At 37.1% G+C, this 18331-nt stretch overlaps 1 pseudogene; it reads left to right on the forward strand.

Moving 5' to 3' along the window:
- Positions 1-742: 742 nt before the first annotated feature.
- On the forward strand, positions 743-1496 carry LOC110321361 (annotated as a pseudogene).
- Positions 1497-18331: the final 16835 nt, after the last annotated feature.

The raw sequence follows: 18331 nt of genomic DNA on the forward strand, positions 1-18331 counted from the left end.
GTAACAATTATATATAATATTACATATTTTTCAAAGGTTTGGTATTTCAATGTCACAAATGAACAAAACTGGAAAAATAAAAGATAGCCATATGCACACTAATAACATGTGACCTAGGTACTCCACTCATAAATTTTTACATCATCTAGACTAAAAACTAACTAACTAACTAACTTTCATTAAGCTAAATCTAATTTTAGGTCAGGAGTGAGGTACATAAATGTACCATAATTAGATAGATATTTCATCATATCCCAGTAAAGTAAAATTAGATATTAATAACAAAAATTAAAATCAATAAAAAACCAAAAGCAATTACAGAACCTATGGATATTGAATAGCACACTTTAAATTACCAGTGGGTTATTAAAGATATCACAAAGGAAGTTCAAAAATTCAAAGATTCAACTGAAAATAAAAACATATTAACTGAACCTCTGTGGGCACATTATGCTCTAAATAGAAACTTTGGAGCTACAGAATCCTGGATGATATCACTCCAAGAGGAATATGGTGAATTCTATGAGGCTCACCAATGATTTGGCAGTCAATTGGGTCTCCAAAGAAGGTCAGTTGGAATTCAGGGCGTGGTTCTTCATTCTCTGTTGAGCTGCCTTTGACCTTTTTGAGAATAAGAAGAAGGAGGAGCAAGAGGTGGAGGAAAACTAGGTGAAGGATGAGGAGGAGGAGGTGGAGGAGGAAAAGGAGGAGGAGGAGGAGGAGAAATATTAATTTGTATGTGTTAACTGTTGTGTTACCTGAGTGCCTCAATGTTATCTATGGTGTGGTGGACTACAAGAACCTGCCCCTGAATATTTCCTGAGAATTGTTCTAGTAGAACAAGATCCTGAAAGTCATCCACAAAAATATTGTGGAGAAGTGCCTTGAGCTACACTCTGAGTTGGCTGAAGACAAAGAGAGCTACAGGAATTTTTATAAGTTCTCCAAGAATTTAAAACTTTGAATTCATGAAGATTTCATTAACCACTGAAGCCTCTCTGAGCTCCTTTGCTATCATACCTCAGTCTGGAGATGAGATGACTTCCTGGTCAAAGTAAGTGTCTTGTATGAAGGAGACACAGAAGTCCACCTACTGTATCACTGGTGAGAACAAAGATTAAGTAGCCACCTCTACATTTGTGGATTGTGTATGAAAGTTGATCTTTGAAGTCGTGTATATGAATGAGCTTATTGATGAGTATTGTATGCAGCTGCTCAATTAATTTAATGGAAAGTGTCTTGTGTCAGTGACTAAAATGGGGCTGGAGCTACAAGAAGATGAGGAAGAGAAGACAAAAATGGAGGTGAGCAAGACAAGATTTCAGAATCTCTGCAAGCTCATGAAGGAGATCTTGGACAAGAATGTTGAAAAAGTAACAATCTCCAATATGCTTGTGTTTTTATCCTGCTGTATTGTGACAACCACTAACAACTGGACAGCCGACATGAAACAGATCATGAAGGTCCAGGCACTGCAAAGCAACTCTACAATGTAATATACATAATTCTCAAACAAACAAACAACAACAACAAAAACAAAACATTACAGATTAATTCTGACCACGTCTTTGTGGAGCCCTGTACCTGAAAGCTGAGGCAGACGAAAATTACAAAGCTGTCAAAGGCAAGTTGATGCTGCTGTTTGAAACTGCTATGCTCTCCTCTGGTTTCTTACTTGAGGATCCCCAAACCCACTTCAATTGCATCTACTGCATGATTAAACTAAGGCTGGACATTGATGAAAAATAAATAATTTTTAAAAATATATTTAAGTATCATTTGCCATCAAACTAGTACAATCTAAAATTCATATGGAATCAAAAAAGCCACAAATACAAAATCTATTAGGAAGATTGCTGATAGTACAACAAATCCTAGGGAAATGGAGCAACATTACTCCTTACAATCATCTACATTTTTCTTTTTTAATTATTTTTTTGAGAATTTCATGTCTCTGATTCCTTTATTTCCTGACCTATTGAATAATTATCTTAATATATTTAGCATATACAAAGTTTATGTGAATATAATATACTGAGTATATTTAGTTTTGCTTAATTTTACATATATTCAGGGATGACCATTACAGACTGGATAACTTATTAAAGATCTTCACTCTGAATATTCTAGAGAGATATTGTACTTTTCAAAATAAATAGAAAAAAATAAAACTGTTGAGAAACAGTCAAGTGATATTATTTCTTATGCAATATTTATAAGAGGAAAATATTACGACTGAATTTGCAATGAATAGATGTGTCGAGGAAGGTTAGCATTTCCTGGATCAAGTTTAGCAAGTTACAGCTGTATATCAGAAACACTGTAGATTTTGTGTTTTTTCCTAAATATTTCATGTTTCGACAAAAAGTATGTCTTCCTCAGCATATGCATTTCAACAAAGAAACATCCCAGATACTTAAAGCTAAATCTATTCTTTCTATGTTCTGTGAGACTCCAAATTACATTCTTTCCCTGAATGGGACCCTGAATGGGATAATATGTGGGGACTCCTATATTATCCATGTAACACAGGCAGAGGTAACCTTGGGAAATTATACATATATAACACATGCATCGTGTATTTATTATCCACATTATCTCATTCCATATCTATTTTATTAAAGTTTGTAGGGAAATAAAGTTGACCTTAGTACTAAACATAGACAACTCCTTTGCCTCTTAGAGTAGGCTCTCTAAAAGCATTTACTATCATCCTCTTGGTAGCATAAACAAGGTACAATATCAAAGTTATGTAGCAGCTACCTAGAACTTATGTATAGTTTGACTTCAACACTAAACAGATATCTGTAATTTAAAAGAGAGATAGATGGATGGAGGAAGAGAGAGAGGAGAGAGGAGAAAGAGAGAGGAGGGAGAGAGAGAGAGAGAGAGAGAGAGAGAGAGAGAGAGAGAAAACAAAATTAAAAGTACATGAAATATAACTAATAATATACATGATTTATGGAGGAAAATACAAAACATCATAACAAATATAGGAGAAAACTGAATTATGAGAAGCTGGGATATGTATTGAATGTGATGATATTAATCTTATAAAGATGCCTTTTGTCTTAAAAATTATATATTGTTTCAGTGAATTCCTAAAATGGGATTTGTATATTAAGAGATATGAAATGTAATTTAACTGGCAGAATAGGAGTTAAAAAGGAGAGCGTTCTGGAGGAATCTCCACACCACAGGTCTTTGGGATCACTGGTGGCCGGAAGGCAACCTCAACTCCAGAGAATCCAGGAGGGGCTTGTGCCAGCAGGAACAGGGACAAAGGAACACCTTCTGCCCAGAGGCGGGTTTCCTGCCTGCTAGGGGCCATCCCTGCCATATCTATTCTTAACCTCAGTGGAGGCCACTGAGCACTTCAGAAGACTCTCCACACTGCAGGTCTTCAAGACCACTGATGAGTGGAACACAATCAACTCCAGAGAATCCATGAGGGGCTTGTGCCAGCAAGAACAGGGAAAAAGGAACACTGCCCGCCCAGTGGCATGGTTCCAGTCCAGTCAGGGCTACCCCTGCCATCTCTCTTTGTTACCCCAATGAAGGCAGCAGAGCCCTCTGGAGGACTCACCACACCTCAGCATCACTGGAGGAGAGTCTGACTACAGGGAGGGCTCTGACCCCAGGACTCAGAAGGAGAATCAGAGGTCCAGACTCCTGGACACCTGCCTTGTGAGAGGAGAGCTTGCCTCCAGAGAGAACTCTGACCACAGGGACGAAAGGGAGAGTTGCATTCCCAGGAGTGCTGACAGAGGCTAACAGAATCACAGGAGGAACAAATTCCAGCCAGAGACAGCTTGAACATTAACATGAGAGATTTCCAGATTGCAAAAGGCAAACATAAGAATCTTGCTAACAGAAACCAAGAACACTGGGCACAATCAGAACCCAGTACACCCACCACAGCAAGTCCTGGATACCCCAACACACCTGAGAAACAAGAAGGGGATTTAAAATCAGATCTCATGCTGGGAGTAGATTTGAAGAAGGACATTAATAACTTAAAGAAATACAGAAGAACAATACTAAACAAGTAGAAGCCCTTAAAGGGGAAGCACAAAAATCCCTCAAGGAATTACAGGAGACCACTGCTAAACAGGTAGAAGTCCTTAAAGAACTACAGGCAAACACTACTAAACAGCTAGAAGAAACACACACAAAAAAAATCCCTTAAAGAATTACAGGATATCACTGCTAAACAGCTAGAAGAAACACACACACACACACAAAACCCTTAAAGAATTAAAGAAAATCACAACCAAACAGGGGATGGAATTGAAAAAAGCCATTAAGGATTTGAAAATCGAAGTAGAAAGAATAAAGAAAACACAAAGGGAGACAATTCTGGAGATAGAAACACTAGGAAAGAAATCAGAAACCATAGATGTGAGCATCAGCAACAGAATACAAGAGCTGGAAGAGAAAATCTCAGGTACAGAAGATTCCATAGGGAACATGGAAACAACAATCAAAGAAAATGCAAAATGCAAAAAGATCCTAACTCAAAACATTCAGGAAATCCAAGACACAATGAGAAGACCAAACCTACAGATAATAAGAGTGATAAGAATGAAGATTATTAACTTAAAGGGCCAGCAAATATCTTCAACAAAATTATAGAAGAAAACTTCCCAAACCTAAAGAAAGAGATGCCCATGAACTTGCAAGAAGCCTACAGATCTCCAAATAGACTGGACCAGAAAAGAAATTCCTCCCAACACATAATAATCAGAACAACAAATGCACTAAATATAGAATATTAAAAGCAGTAAGAGAAAAAGGTCAAGTAAGATATAAAGGCTGGACTATTAGAATTACTCCAGACTTCTCACCAGAGAAAATGAAAGCCAGAAGATCCTGGACAGATGTATACAGACACTAAGAGAACACAAATTCCATCCCAGGCTACTATAACCAGCAAAACTCGCAATTACCATAGATGGAGAAACCAAGGTATTCCATGAAAAAACCAAATTCAAATGATATCTTTCCACAAATCCAGCCCATTAAAGAATAATAAAGAGAAAACACCAACATTAAGAATCTACACCCTAGAAAAAGGACTAAAGTATTCCCTCAACAAAACCAAAAAAAAGACAGATAGAAGAACAGAATCCCAACATTAACAACAAAAATGACAGGAAGCAAAAATTACCTTTCTTTGATTTCTCTTAACATCAATGGACTCAATTCCCCAATAAAAAGACATAGACTAACAGTCTGGCTACACAAACAGGACTCAACATTTTGCTGCTTACAGGAAACCCACCTCAGGGACAAAGGCAAACACTACCTCAGAGTAAAGGCTGGAAAACAATTTTTCAAGCAAATGGTCCAAAGAAACAAGCTGGAGTAGCCATTCTAATATCAAATAAAATTGACTTCCAACCCAAACTTATCAAAAAATACAAGGAGGGGCACTGCATACTCATCAAAGGTAAAATCTACCAAGATGAACTCTCAGTTCTAAGTATCTATGTTCCAAATGCAAGAGCACCACATTCATTAAAAAAAGTTTAGTAAAGNTCAAAACACTCATACATTGTACCTCACACAATAATAGTGGGAAACTTCAACTCCCCACTCTCACCAATGTAGATCAATGGAATAGAATTGAAGATCCAGAAATAAATCCACACACCTATGGTCACTTGATTTTTGACAAGGTGGCTAAAACCATCCAGTGAAAAAAGACAGCATTTTCAACAAATGGTGCTGGCACAACTGGTGGCTATCATGTAGAAGAATGAAAATCAATCCATTCTTATCTCGTTGTACAAAGCTCAAGTCTAAGTGGATCATAGAACTCCACATAAAACCAGAGACACTGAAATATATAGAGGAGAAAGTGGTGAAAAGCCTCAAAGAAATGGGCAAAGGGGAAAAATTCCTTAACAGAGCAGCAATGGCCTGTGCTGTAATATCAAGAATTGACAAATGGGACCTCATTAAATTGCAAAGCTTCTGTAGGGTTAAAGATACTGTCAATAAAACAAAAAGGCCACAAACAGATTGGGAAATAATTTTTCCCAATCCTAAATCTGTTAGGGGACTAATATCCAATAAATACAAAGAGCTCAAGAAGCTGAACTCTAAAAATTCAATAACTCCATTAAAAAATGGGATATAGAGCTAAACGAAGAATTCTCAACTGAGGAGTCCAGAAGGGCTGAGAAGCACTTGGAAAAATGTTCAACATCCTTAATCATCAGGAAAATGCAAATTAAACAACCCTGAAATTTCACCTCATACCAGTCAGAATGGCAAAGATCAAAAATTCAGGGGACAGCAGATGCTGGCGAGGATGTAGAGAAAGAGGAACACTCCTCCACTGCTGGTGGGATTGCAAGCTTGTAAAACCNCTCTGGAAATCAGTCTGGCTGTTCCTCAGAAAACTGGACATAGTACTACCAGCAGAACCAGCAATACTTCTTCTCGGTATATACTCAGAAGATGTTCCAACTGGTAATAAGGACACATGTTCCACTATGTTCATGGCTGCCCTATTTATAATTGCCAGAAGCTGGAAAGAACCCAGATGTTCTCTCAACAGAGGAATGAATACAGAAAATGTGGTACATTTACACAATGGAGTACTACTCAGCTATTAATAACAATAAATTTATGAAATTCTTAGGCAAATGTATGTAACTGGAGGATATCATCCTGAGTGAGGTAACCCAATCACAAAAGAAGTCACTTCATATGCACTCACTGATAAGTGGATATTAGCCTAGAAACCTAGAATAGCCAAGATTCAATCTCAAAAACACGAGAAAATCAAGAAGAAGTAAGACCAACATGTGGATGCTTCATTCCTTCCCAAAATAGGGAATAAAATACCCATGAAAGAAGTTGCAGAGACAAAGTTTGGGGCTAAGACGAAAGGATGGACAACTCAGACAATTCCCCACCCGAGGGTCCATCCCATAATCAGCCACCAAATGCAGACACTATTGCATATGTCAGCAAGAACTTGCTGAAAGGACACTGATATAGCTATCTCTTCTGAGGCAATGCCAGTGCCTGGCAAATATAGAAGTTGATGCCCACAGTCATCTGTATGATAGAACACAGAGACCCCAATGGAGGAGGTAGAGAAATTACCCAAGGTACTGAAGGGGTCTGCAACCCTACAGGTGGAACAATAATATGAACTAATCAGTACCCCCAGAGCTTGTGTCTCTAGATGCATATATAGCAGAAGACGTCCTAGTCAGCCATTGTTGGGAAGAGAGTCCCCTTGGTCTTGCAAACTTTAAATACCCCATACAGGACAATGCCAGGGGCATGAAGTGGGAGTGAGTGGGCAGGGGAGCAGGGTGGGGGTGAGGGTATAGGTGACATTTGGGATAGCATTTGAAATGTTAAAGAAGAAAATATCTAATAAAATAATTTTAAAAAAGAGTTAAAAAGGAGTTTCACATTGTAAAATGCAATGTAAACATGCAACAAGTCCCTCTAGAGGAAAAGAGTAATTCTGTTAAAGAAAGCTATAAAAACACAAAGAAACAGTTGAAGAAATGAATGCATACTCAAGACCCAAAAGTAGAAATGGAAAGAATGAAGTAAAAACAAACTGAAAGAAATCTAGAAATGAAAAAAAATTAAGGACTCTCAATGGCAAAGCTCGCCACAAGAATGTAAAAAATGGAAAAGAATTTCAGGTACTGAGGACAAGCCTAAAGAAATATATGCATTGATCAAATAAATGTTTAACTCAGGTCAAAGGTACAGAATATATTTCCAACACAACCTTAAAAGTAAACATTGCAAACTTCAAGAAAGACATGCTTATTACAATACAAAGAGCATCCAGAACACCAAGTAGACTGCTCTAGAAAAGCATATATAAGGGCACATAATAATCAAAACATTGTCTGTACAGAACAAATAAAATATTTTACAAATCATATAAAGGCAGAACCAATAGAATGTCACCTGATTTCTCAGGAGAGACTTTGAAATCCAAAGGCCTAGATAGATGTTCAATACACTCTAAGAAACCACTGGCGCCATTCTAGACTACTATATCCAACAAACTTTTCAATCACAATAGATGGAAAATAAAAAGCCATTCCATTGTAAAACCAAATTTAAGCAGTATACAAATCCCTATAGAAGGTGTTAGAAGAAAAACTTCATCCTGAAGAAGTTAACCCCACCAAAAAAACAAAAACAAAAACAAAAACAAAAACAAAGAATAAATAATCCCAGACATGTAATCAAATGAGGGTGGTTAAAAACAGTAACACCACTGCTTTAAAATAACTATAATCAAGAAACATTGATCATTGATATTTCTTGACATCAATGATCTCAGTTATCCATTAAAAAGACACAAACGTAATGGTTCGAAACAAGATTCATAATCAGAGAAATACACCTCAAAGTAAAAACAAACAACACCATAGAATAAAAGGATGGGAAACTTATTCCAAACAAATGGACCTAAAAAGCAAGCGAATATAGCCAATTACTACCTGACAAAAACCACTTCAAAGTAAATCTGATCAGAAGAGCTCAGGAAGAACATGTCAGAGTCATCAAAGAACAAAACCCACCAAGAGGACTCTACAATTATTAACATCTATGCGCCAATTTTAGTTTATAAAAGAAAAGTTAGTACAAATTAACCAGTCAGGAGATCCTCACACACTGACAGTGTCCTTAATACCCCGTTCTTGCCAAAAGAGAGATGAGCTAAACAAAACTAGACAGCTAAATGCTGGAGCTAGCTGACATCGTAGAAAGCAGATGTAACAGATGCTTACAAAACATTTCACACCCACCCAAAAGAACCCACTTCCTTTTCAGCAGCTCATGGGACATTCTCCGAATCTGACCAAAATAACTTGGAGTCAAAGTAAATCTCATCATATACAAGAAAATTTAATAAAACTACTGCATCCTACCTAACCAGCATGAATGACTACTGAATATCTACAACTACAGAAGCAACAAAAGCTTACAAATTATTGTAAACTAAACAACCTACTACTGAATGAAAATGGGGAAAGAGAGAAATTCAGAAAGTAATTAAAAACTTGGTAGAATTGAATGGAAATGAAAATAAAAACCTACCCAAGCCAGAGAGACACAATGAAGGATGCTTTAAAAGCTGAGCACATAGCACTAAATACCTACACACATACACACCCCCACCCCACCCCCCCACACAAACAGACACACATGCATAGAAATAAAAGAAATTCTAAAAAATGGAAGAGATTCCATGTTAATAAATTACTAGCATGCCTGGAATCCCTAAAAATGATGAAATCACACATGGCATGAGTAAAACTCATAATCAAACTGAGATCTGAAATCAGTAAGATAGAAACATTACCACCACTAGCAACAATACAAAGAATCATCGAAACAGAGTTGGATCTTTGAGGCGTTAATAATTTTATAATCCCTTAGCTGAATTAACAAAAAGAGAGAGAGAAGATTGAAATTAACAGAAATTAAGATGAAGAGGCCATAAAAACATGCATTGAGGAAATCCTAAGAATTCTAGAGATTTATTTTAAAAACTTCTATTCCATCATATTGAAAATCTAAATGAAAAAGATAATTTTATGGGTAGGATCATTTACCCAATTGAAATCAAGATCCGATAAACAATATAAATAGACCTCTAACCCCTAGTAAAATAGAAATTTAAGTCTTCCAATCAAAATAAGCATGGAGTTAGATTCTTTTAGTGCAGAATACTTGCAGACTTTCAAAAAAGAGCTAATGTCAATCTTGCTCAATTCTTTTGTCATAAAATGGAAACAGGAGAAACATTACACAGTTTATTTTTTGAGGCTACAATTATTTTGATACCCAAGCTATTTAAAGACCCAACAAAGAAAGAGAACTAAGTGCCAGTTTCCATTATGAACATAAATGTAAATTTTTCCCATAAAATATTTGGAAACTAAATCCAAGAACACACCAGTTAGAACATCCACCAGTGTCAAGTAGCTTTGACTGAAGACATGTGGGGATGACTCAACATATATAAATCAACAAATAGCATCCATTGCATACACATGCAGAAACACAAACATCACTTTGTCACCTCATTAGATGAAAAAGCCTTTGACAAAATCAACCATCTCTTTATTATAAAATCTCTGGAGAGATTAGGAATACAGGAGACATACATACCCCATCACAATAAAAGTTATTTACAAAAATCCCATCTCCAACATCAACTTAAATAATAGAGACACAAACCACTTCCCCTAAAATCATGAGCAAGACATGGTTGCTGACTCTAACTATACCTATTCAATATATTATTTCGAGTCTAATTAACAGTATGACAATTGAAGATTATCACGGGAGCCAATCACAAGAAAAGGACTCAAAGTATTTTTATTTGCAGATGATATATTATATATAAGTATTTACTGAATAAACAATTTTATTAAACTGACAGGATACAAAACTAACTCACAAAATCAATGCCTTTCCTACATACACATGACAGTCTGACTGAGAAAGAAATCAGGGAACATTCCCCACATTAGCTTCAGAAATATAAAATATGATGGTTTAACCTTCATTAAGCATCTGAAAGACTTGTTATGATAAAATCTTTATAAAAATGAAGAAAGCTGTCAAACGATATAAGGAACTGCTGTGCTCATGTATTGGTAGAATTAATGTAGTAAGAATTACCATAGTTTCAAAAGCAATCTGAAAAATCAATGCAGTCTCCATCTAAGCTCCAACACAATGCTTTACAGGTCTTGAAAACATGATTTTACATTTCATATGAACACACACACACACACACACACACACACACACACACACACTATTTTGCTTTAGTTTTTAGGTGAGTGAGAGATCAAATGAGTGGCTATCTGCGTTCATATCTTTCCCTATTGCATTTTAGAGGGGCTATTTTCTTACTATTTGTTTATATTTTTCTTAATCCAATTTGTTTGTTACTATTTTATTTCATTATTGTACTGGCTAGTTTTGTGTGTCAAATTGAAACAAGCTGGAGTTATCACAGAGAAAGAAGTTTCAGTTAAGGAAATGCCTCCATGAGATCCACTTGTAAGGCATTTTCTCAATTAGTGATCAAGAGGGGAAGGTCCATTTGGGTGGTGCCATCCGTGGGATGGTAGTCTTGGGTTCTATGAGAAAGCAAGCTGAGCAAGCCAGGGGAAGCAAGGTGGTAAATAACATCACACCATGCCCTCTGAATCAGCTCCTATATACTGACCTGCTTGAGTTCCAGTTGTGACCTCTGTATTAGTTAGGGTTTTACTGCTGTGAACAGACACCATGACCAAGGCAAGTCATATAAAAACAACATTTAATTTGGGCTGGCTTACAGGTTCAGAGGTTCAGTCCATTATCATCAAGGCAGGAGCATGGCAGTATCCAGGAAGGCATGGTGCAGGAGGAGCTGAGAGTTCTACATCTTCATCCAAAGGCTGCTACTGGAACACTGACTTCCAAGCAACTGGGGTGAGAGTCTTAAGCCCACACCCACAGTGACACACCTATTCCAACCAGGCCACACCTCCAGATAGTGCCACTCCCTGGTCCAAGAATATACAAACCATTACAACCTCCTTTGGTGATGAACAGTAATTTGGAAGTATAAGCTGAATAAACCCTTTCCTCCACAACTCACTACTTGGTCATGATGTTTGTGCAGAAATAAAGACCCTGACTTATACAATTATTATCCCTTAGATGCCAGTTTGTTTTCATCCAAGGAGAGACACAAAGTGACAGATCCAGTTTAGAAGGGACATGAGGAAGACATGGGAGGAATACAGGGATGGGAATCTGTTTTCAGAATATATGGTATGAAAAAACATGTTTTCAATAAAAGAAAAAATGTAGGAATTTTACACCACAAGATGTAAAAGAGTTCAGACTCAATGTTTTATCCCCATCAGTGTATGTAATTAGGATAAACTTAAGAGAATAGATTCTTAAATTCAATTGTAGAACAGTCCCAACTCTGATGCTTCATAGAAGACAAATTGGAAGCAGTTATCTGAAGAACTAAAAACAAAAAAAGGGGCAATTTTTAATAGATATGAATTAAATATTTTAATCCTGAGCTCCATGAAGTAGAATTTAAGCACCAAAGTAAAGTATTACATATACATATGCATATGTGTGTGTGTGTGTGTGTGTGTGTGTGTGTGTGTACTATGTTTGAAAGACATTGTGGATAGAATGAAAAAGACCGAGAGTTCATTTACATTGTAAGTTCAAGAATTAAAAGGCAGGAAAAATCTGAAGCACATAAAGGAGCAGCAGAGAAACCTCAAGCAGTAAATCCAGAACCAACACTTGAAGAAAAAGCATTTGGTGAAGGAGAGGAAATCAACGCATGTCTCAGGCCCATAAAGAAAAAGACACTGCACAAAGTAGCTGATGAAACAGCCTGCCTCTGTCTTACTCTGTCTTAGACTTGAGAGCCATCTCATAGCAAAAATAAGCCAGGTTCATTTTTGTTCATGATTAAATCTTTGTTTCTAAAAAAAAAAAAAAAAATATAATCCCAACTACAAAGGATTGTGCAACCATGACTTCTATTAAACTGCAACCATGACTTTCTTTCAAAAGGTTTTAAGACCTCCTATTACTACCTATCATTATGACTACCTGTTGTTATGACAAACTTAAGACCACCTTGCAATTATATCTTTGTTGCAAAAGGTTGTTATGACCAATTTATACTTATGTTCTGCTTCTGTAATTCCACCTATTTGCCTGACAAATCACCTATCGGTAAACCCCCTAATCCTGAGGTATAAAAACTTTATCATCACCATGTCCAGTGTCCAATGCTGACCTCTTGAAGTCTGCCCTAAGGGGAAGCAGCCCATTTACAGGCGTGAAAGAGTTTGCTTGATGTAATTAATTTGACCAAGATTATCTGGGTCAGTGGACTTTCTCATTGCATTTTTGAATTAACATAGCAAGCATACTGGGGTGGGATGGGGTGGTAGTGCCTATAACCTGAGAGCCAAAACATCTAGTCATTTCTCATGATCTGGGGTTTTAAATGGTCCCGTGGTGTTTTTCTCCCCTAATTTGGGGTTGGTCACTTTGAAGAAAGCTTGAATATTTGAATGGCTCAGAATCTTTGTGTGATGTGTACTGGTCGAAGGTCCTGTATTTGTTGAGCCTGCTGATCAGCAGTTAGCCTGCAGGTGGAATTCAAGAGCCTATAAGGCTTTTATTTTAAATTGCCAAGTGTTTGTCTCCAGTCAGCAAGATGAGATAAAGCTGGACACCTTGAAAATGTGTCAGTTTTATTACCTATTTCTAGCCCTTTTTTTCCTTCCTGTTTGCTATGTAGGAAGAATGAAAGAACATATGAATAAAATCACTGAATGAACTCATCAAGCAATTAGAAGAGAGATCATAGAACAGGTTGCATTAAATGCTATCTAACCAACCAACCAAACAAACAAACAGAAAACCCTATAAACAAAACAAACAAATAAACAATCCAAGCAGGAGAGATTGCACTCAGATAAGAAGCTGCATGCATCACTGATCCTTCTGCAGAATTCCTGGTGCAGTTTTCTGATACAGTGCATGAGGCTTGACCCTTAGCTTTGGCAATGATATGGGACATTGTTGCCTTTTCTAAGTCGAGACTTTCTGTAGACTGTGGGATACCATATCTTAATTAGAATTGTTAAGGTAGAGTAAAAGAAAGGAAACCATGAGTATCCTTGAGGAAATATCCACGTAAGTGGTGCATAAATAAATGATAGATTAAAGGGGCTAAAGAATTACAAAGAAAGTTAATGAAGGATATTTCAAATTAAGATATGTGAAATGAACATTCCAATGTACTGTGAGATTACTTTATGATAATGTCTCATTAAAGAAGAAATGTCTGCGAGGCATGGTTTAGTTTGAAGAATTAGCAGGCCTTCCTTTCATTTGTAATTGAAATAAGACTAGTTATTTATGTTTTCAGATGATCTCTGGAGATTATTGTTTCTTTTTTTTTTTCTTTCTATTAAGTTATTTTATTTATTTACATTCCAGATGTTGCCCCTCTCTCAATCCTCCTCCCACAGTTTCTCATTCCATCCTCCTCCACTTGACTCCGAGAGGTGATCCTGGCACCAGGCCTCCATCTCCCCTGGGGCCTCAAGTCTCTCAAAGATTAAGGATATCTTCTCCCACTAAGGCCTGACCAGGCAAAACTCTGCTATATTTGTGCCAGGGGTCTTGGACCGGCCCATGTATGCTCCTGTTGGTGGCATAGTCTCTGGGAGCTCCCTGAGTTCTGACTTAGTTGAGTCTGCTGGCCATACAATGGAGTCACTCTCTTGTTCAGCTTCTTCAATCCTTCCCCTAGTTCAACCTTAGGGGTCCCTGACTTCAGTACAATGGTTAGGTGTAAGTGTCTGCCTCTGTCTCAGTCACAGTGATGCCAGGCTCCTGTCTGTAAGCACATTATACCATAGTATTGTCTGATCTTGGTGTCCTCCGATGAGTTGGATCCCAACTTGGGCCTGTCATTGGACCACCTATATACTTCAGCCTTTTCTCCATTTTTGTCTCTGAAGTTCTTTTAGAGAAGAATAATTCTGGGTCAGAAATTTTGACTGTGGGTAGGTAAGCCTGTCCTTCTACTTGAGGTCCCATCTACCTACTGGAGGGGGACTCTTCAGATTCCCTCTCACCTACGTTGGGCATTTTGGCTAAGGTTACCTACAATGAGTCCTTAGAGTTTCTCACTTCCTGGGTCTCTGGTTCTTTCTAGAGGGCCCCCCATTCCTCTACCTCCCATGAGGCTTCTTATTTCCATTCCTCTTGTCCCTCTTGGCTTCTCTCCCCCCCCCACCTGATCCTATTCCCCCTTTCCCTCCCCTCTTATCCCAACCAAATCTCTCCCTCTCCCTCCCTTTCCTTCTCCCTTCTAAGTGGTACAGAACCCTCCTTACTTGGACTTATGCTTCGTACAAGTCTGCAGGTTTTAAGTAGTCTGTACTTTTAGGCTAATATCCACTTATCAGTGAGTACATACCACACATGTCCTTTTGGTCTGAGTTAACTCACTAAGGATATTTTCTAGTTCCATCCATTTGCGTGCAAAATTCATGATGTCCTTGTTTTTAATAACTGAATAGTATTCAATTGGGTAAATGAACCATATTTTCTGTATCCGTTCTTCAGGTGAGGGACATCTGGGTTGTTTCCAGCTTCTGGTTATTACACATAAGGCTGCTATGAACATGGAAGAGCATGTGTTCTTGTGTTATGGTGGGGCATCTTTTAGGTATATGCCCAAGAGTGGTATAGCTGGTTCTTTTGATTCTAGAAATACATTCTTCATGATACTTTCTTTAAATACTATACATTCTTCAATTGATGAATTATAACCTTTCAGGAAATAACAAGTACCTAGCTAGTTCATTGCTTACTGAGGCAAGTTATCATGGGAGAATACATGTTTTTACTTTCTTGTCTCACCATTTCTCCTAAAATATTCGTGGAAATATATCTGTACAAGGTGCATTATTCAAATGTCTTTTTAGAAGCATTTATTATCAAACACATACCTTTATTTATCATATGTGTAGAGTGTTTAAGTCTTTCACGTACATGTATGTATGTCCACCATGCTTGTGGCTTGAAACTGCAGAAGATGGAAGAAGGTATTGGATTCCCTGTAACAGTAATTATGGATCACTCTGAGCCACTCTATGGATGCTCAGAACCAAATCAGGGTCTTCTGCAAGATCCACAAGTGCTCTTAAACATGAGCTGTCCCTCCAGCCTCATGTGGTACATTTTTATTATCAAGGAAATAAGAATTACTTTCTACAGCTTTTAATGTACACCACGAAGATGATATTTTAAAAAAATTTTGTTTAACTTGAGGGAAATATTGTGTCATCTGACAGTAATATTTATCTTCAAGATAAATTATGTAACCTACTTATTTTAGAATTGATAAATTGTTATTAACAACTAATATAACCATATGTGTTTATAATTATGGAAAAATTAAATCATTATAGGAAACAATTGTATGTAGGAAGCACAAAGAAATTAAGAGTATTTATTCTGGAAGTAAGTAGTAGAGAATTTTCTTTTGTTTGTACTTCACTGTATATTATAATAATTTCCTAGGTTCATCTAACTTCTAATGAAAAATATATGGTAGATAGTTAAACAATATTTTCCAGTTAAATTTATTAAGTTGACTGAGGATAGGAGAAACAGAAATTAAATTTACATATATTGACGAGTTGTATCTGTTTGGCTGCAGTTTTTGTTGTTGGTTTTCATAGAATTTACAAAACCAGACTGGTTAGGATAGCTGTATATTGCTCATCACTCTTTCATTACAATCTTAAAACCTCACTTTCTTTACTCTAGTTTTCAACAGTTTTCCATGTAATTAAGATGTCCACAGTGTAATTGAGTGATTTTTTTTCATTATCATCTACCAACATGAACCCTTAGGGATATTCCATGAAACCCAACTCTGAACATGTTCTGGGCTGAAAGCCCATAGATTTGATTCATGATCAAATGGTAGTGCTAATATTATTGATAAAATGGCCTACTACTATGGTTCCTCATCATTCATCTCATAGAAGCCTTCTGGTATCTGCCTTCACTTGGGGGATAGATGTACTCTGAGGAATATTACTCTATTTTATTTTTCCTCCCTTAGCAATGATTAAATTATTATTTATTCACTGTTTCCTGTGATATTCTTAGCTTTCACAGATTGAAGGATTAGAATCGAAGGAACTTTTTCTTTTGCACACTACATATACCTTGAACCTTCAAAGTCAGCATAATCTGAATTCTGTCTTAAGTGGAGCTGAGGCTTTGTTACCTTACGAATGGACTTTTCTGTCTTTTTTGGTGAGGATTCCAGGGAAATCTTCTAGATGTCTGAAGTTACTACTAAGATGTATGTAAATTCTGACTTGAGTGAATTTTTGTTAGCTGGGAGAACTATAGAGCATGTCTCTCCTTGCTCTTCTAGGACATGACGAAATTTAAAAATTTGTAAGATGTTCAAGGAAAACAGCTTGATTGGAATTTTGAATGGAGTTTCATTTAAACTAGACCCAGATTCAGCCTGATTCAAATTATAGTTTAGCACCTATTTTTTCCAGATTATATTGGCCATCTGTCCTCACTCAGGCAAGGTCTCCAGTGTCAATATGTAAACATATTAGTAGTCCTCTTCAGCCTGCAGTTAAGTGGGTTAAAAAAGTGACTTTATAATCCAGGTCAGTTTGGCAACTTTATGTCTTCTTTTCTGGCCAAGTATACATAGTATCATGGTAAGTATTTTACTATTGTGACTTCATCCTTAAGTCACATAGAAGATAATGTTCTGACAAGTTTTCTCCTCAGGGTTGACTGTACTTATCAGCTCCCTCCCAAGGAAGTCTGCCTCTGAAGAGATCGTTCTTCACCATGTCTACCAGAGCTTGTTTTCTTTCTGATGCTATGAAACAGACTTCTTGAAAGGATGATGTATCTGTTTTAAGGTAGCTTAGAAATGGCTCAGTTGATAAATAATTGCAACTGAAGCACATGTACCTGGGTTTGAATCTCCACCTTAGTTTCCCATGTAAAGATTCTTGTGGTAGAGCACACCTGCAAGGGCAGTACTAGGAAACCTGAGGGAGGATGTTGTCCACATGTACCCTCTGATACTCACACACTCATCTATACACACACACACACACACACACACACACACACACACACACACACACTATATACACACACACACACACACACCTATAAAACAGCACATTCACATACACTCTCACATAATTATACACACTCAAACATACACTTACACTATCTACATACACAAACTCACACACGGTCACCTATACATACATACACACTAACACAAAAGTCACAATGCACTCACACACACTCGCTCGCAGTTCCACCTACAAACACACACTCATACAAACTCTCTCACACATCCTCTCTCACACACTCATTCACAAACAAAAACATCATTTTTAAATAATTCTCTAACTTTTTGCTTATTTTTCATTTAAAAATAGATTATATTTTTATTTTTTATTTTGTCCATAATTTAATTGCAATTTTCCTTTGTTGTTTATTCTTTAATATTTTTTTTACATTCCAGACTTTATCCCCTCCTGGTCTACCCTTCAACTGTTCCATATCCTACACACCCACACCCCCTGTCTCCAAAAGAATGTCCTCACCCACCCCACCGTACGAGTCCTCCCCAGTTTCTGGAGTCTCCATCTCCTTTCCTCACTCCAAACACTCTATAGTCTTCAAATTCATT

The sequence above is a fragment of the Mus pahari genome, chromosome 5 (assembly GCF_900095145.1).
Source record: "Mus pahari chromosome 5, PAHARI_EIJ_v1.1, whole genome shotgun sequence".
In the NCBI taxonomy this organism is placed as follows: Eukaryota; Metazoa; Chordata; class Mammalia; order Rodentia; family Muridae; genus Mus; species Mus pahari.